The sequence below is a fragment of the Chiloscyllium plagiosum genome, chromosome 45, assembly GCF_004010195.1.
Source record: "Chiloscyllium plagiosum isolate BGI_BamShark_2017 chromosome 45, ASM401019v2, whole genome shotgun sequence".
Taxonomy (NCBI): Eukaryota; Metazoa; Chordata; class Chondrichthyes; order Orectolobiformes; family Hemiscylliidae; genus Chiloscyllium; species Chiloscyllium plagiosum.
The window spans coordinates 1,162,127-1,166,173 of NC_057754.1; positions in this window are offsets into that span (position 1 = coordinate 1,162,127).

Here is a 4,047-nt window from a genome sequence, read left to right on the forward strand (position 1 = left end):
CGAGGGAGGGCGGGGCGGCCAAGGGGATGAAGGGAGAGGAAGGGAGAGGGGTGAGTGAAGACTGGAAGCAGTAAACTGCCAAGTCACAAGGCATTAAGAGTTGTTTTTTTGTAAACCTTTATTAAGATTTGAAAAGAAACAATTTGAGTACCTTGTGGAAACCCCACACCCGGGAGGGGGTGGGGAGGGGGGGGGGGGGAGAGAGAGAGAGAGAGAGAGAGAGAGAGAGAGAGAGAACCAATCCGTATCAAAAAAACGACACTGGAAAAAGTTGAAGGAGCCTGTGGCATACAATGTTGGAAAAATACTTGTCACACTAAATGTGAAGGGCAAAAAAATAACTTTTCAAATAGAGCATACAATTCTTCTTTTACAAGGAGTAACGTTTCTAGGAAGGATCTGGTATTTAGTTGCTGCTTTTCACTACAGTATTCTCTTACTAAAGTGTATATATACATCTATGATATAAAAAATAAGTCAGCACTCCCCAGACAAACAGATGACCCGTATTCTCAGGGATTTTCATGTTTAAACTCACTAAAACCCTGTGTGCAAACAGCTAGTGCACTTCCTCAAACACTTTCTACCTGCACTGCCGAGCGGGGGACCGGGGAGGGCGGTGTCACTGACCGTCCCTGCACTGCCGAGCGGGGGACTGGGGAGGGCGGTGTCACTGACCGTCCCTGCTCTGTCGAGCGGGGGACTGGGGACGGCGGTGTCACTGACCGTCCCTGCACTGCCGAGCGGGGGACCGGGGAGGGCGGTGTCACTGACCGTCCCTGCACTGCCGAGCGGGGGACTGGGGAGAGCGGTGTCACTGACCGTCCCTGCTCTGTCGAGCGGGGGACTGGGGACGGCGGTGTCACTGACCGTCCCTGCACTGCCGAGCGGGGGACCGGGGAGGGCGGTGTCACTGACCGTCCCTGCACTGCCGAGCGGGGGACCGGGGACGGCGGTGTCACTGACCGTCCCTGCACTGCCGAGCGGGGGACCAGGGACGGCGGTGTCACTGACCGTCCCTGCTCTCTCCCTGCACTGCCGAGCGGGGGACCGGGGAGGGCGGTGTCACTGACCGTCCCTGCACTGCCGAGCGGGGGACCGGGGAGGGCGGTGTCACTGACCGTCCCTGCTCTCTCCCTGCACTGCCGAGCGGGGGACCAGGGAGGGTGGTGTCACTGACCGTCCCTGCTCTCTCCCTGCACTGCCGAGCGGGGGACCGGGGACGGCGGTGTCACTGACCGTCCCTGCTCTCTCCCTGCACTGCCGAGCGGGGGACCAGGGAGGGTGGTGACACTGACCATCCCGGCTCTCTCCCTGCACTGCCGAGCGGGGGACCGGGGACGGCGGTGTCACTGACCGTCCCCGCTCTCTCCCTGCACTGCCGAGCGGGGGACTGGGGAGAGCGGTGTCACTAACCATCCCGGCTCTCTCCCTGCACTGCCGAGCAGGGGACCGGGGAGGGCGGTGTCACTGACCGTCCCTGCACTGCCGAGCGGGGGACCGGGGAGGGCGGTGTCACTGACCGTCCCTGCACTGCCGAGCGGGGGACCGGGGAGGGCATTGTTACTGACCGTCCCTGCACTGCCGAGCGGGGGACCGGGGAGAGCGGTGTTACTGACCGTCCCTGCACTGCCGAGCAGGGGACCGGCGAGGGCGGTGTCACTGACCGTCCCGGCTCTCTCCCTGCTCTGTCGAGTGGGGGACCAGGGAGGGCGGTGTCACTGACCGTCCCGGCTCTCTCCCTGCACTGCCGAGCAGGGGACTGGGGACGGCGGTGTCACTGACCGTCCCTGCTCTCTCCCTGCACTGCTGAGCGGGGGACCAGGTACGGCAGTGTCACTGACCGTCCCTGCTCTCTCCCTGCACTGCCGAGCGGGTGACCGGGGAGGGCGGTGTTACTGACCGTCCCTGCACTGCCGAGCAGGGGACCGGGGACGGCGGTGTCACTGACCGTCCCGGCTCTCTCCCTGCACTGCCGAGCGGGGATCAGGGACGGCGGGGTCACTGACCGTCCCGGCTCTCTCCCTGCTCTGTCGAGCGGGGGACCGGGGACGGCGGTGTCACTGACCGTCCCTGCTCTCTCCCTGCACTGCCGAGCGGGGGACTGGGGGAGGGAGGTGTCACTGACCGTCCCTGCTCTCTCCCTGCACTGCCGAGCGGGGGACCGGGGACGGCGGTGTCACTGACCGCCCCTGCTCTGTCGAGCGGGGGCATCGGGGACGGCGGTGTCACTGACCGCCCCTGCTCTGTCGAGCGGGGGCACCGGGGACGGCGGTGTCACTGACCGCCCCTACTCTCTCCCTGCACTGCCGAGCGGGGGACTGGGGGAGGGAGGTGTCACTGACCGTCCCTGCTCTCTCCCTGCACTGCCGAGCGGGGGACTGGGGACGGCGGTGTCACTGACCGCCCCTGCTCTGTCGAGCGGGGGCACCGGGGACGGCGGTGTCACTGACCGTCCCTGCTCTCTCCCTGCACTGCTGAGCGGGTGACCGGGGAGGGCAGTGTCACCGACCGCACCTGCTCTCTCCTGATGGAGCCTGTGTGCGTGGGCAGAGTGAGGGGAACAGGAGTGGCGGGCAGTCAGAGAGAGGGAGGAGGGGTCAGCACTTGCTGACTGGAATTATCAGTACGTGGAGACTGAAGGGGCTGAGGTGCCCGCTATGTTAGCTGCCCAGGCACTAGCCTCTCAGTAAAACCCCAATGCCATGTGGGCAGGGTGCCAGCCCAGGGTCAATGCTGGCCTTGCTCAGAGTGGGGACAGAGACAGAGAGACAGAGAGTGCCGTCTCTGTGGACAGGGGAAGGTACGGAACGTGGATCAGCTGAGGCACATTAATGGCACAGGGAGAAGCAGCTCAAATACAACAATCACATGGACACCCAACACTGCTTCAATCACCCGGAAACACCAGGTTCCTGGCCCCCGGCCTGACTCTTCCATCATTCACACACACCCTCTCTGTGTCACGCTCATGCACCCCACCTTTCTGTCACGCCCTCCCCCTCTCTGTCTCACGCACACCCTCTCTCTGTCTCACGCACACACTTTCTTTCTTTCTCTCACACACCTCTCTCTTACACACACACACACCCCTCCCACACACACCTCTCTCTTACACACACACACACCTCTCCCACACACACCTCTCTCTTACACACACACACACCTCTCCCACACACACCTCTCTCTTACACACACACACACCTCTCCCACACACACCTCTCTCTTACACACACACACACCTCTCCCACACACACCTCTCTCTTACACACACACACACCTCTCCCACACACACCTCTCTCTTACACACACACACACCTCTCCCACACACACCTCTCTCTTACACACACACACACCTCTCCCACACACACCTCTCTCTTACACACACACACACCTCTCCCACACACACCTCTCTCTTACACACACACACACCTCTCCCACACACACCTCTCTCTTACACACACACACACCTCTCCCACACACACCTCTCTCTTACACACACACACACCTCTCCCACACACACCTCTCTCTTACACACACACACACCTCTCCCACACACACCTCTCTCTTACACACACACACACCTCTCCCACACACACCTCTCTCTTACACACACACACACCTCTCTCACACACACACACACACAGACACACATACATGCACACATGTACATACACACAGACACATGTACATATACACATAGACACATATACATACACACATGTACACTCACAGATACACATACATACACAAATGTACACACAGACACAGATACATGCACACATGTACATACACACATATACACACACACCAGACACACATACACACACGTACACACATACATACATAGACACACATACATACACAAATGTACACACAGACACATATACAAGCACACATGTACATACACACAGACACATGTACATACACACATAGACACACATACGTACACACATGTACACTCACAGACACACAGAGACACATACACACATGTACACACACAATCACTGCACTGACAATCAACACACATATGCACACACAATCACT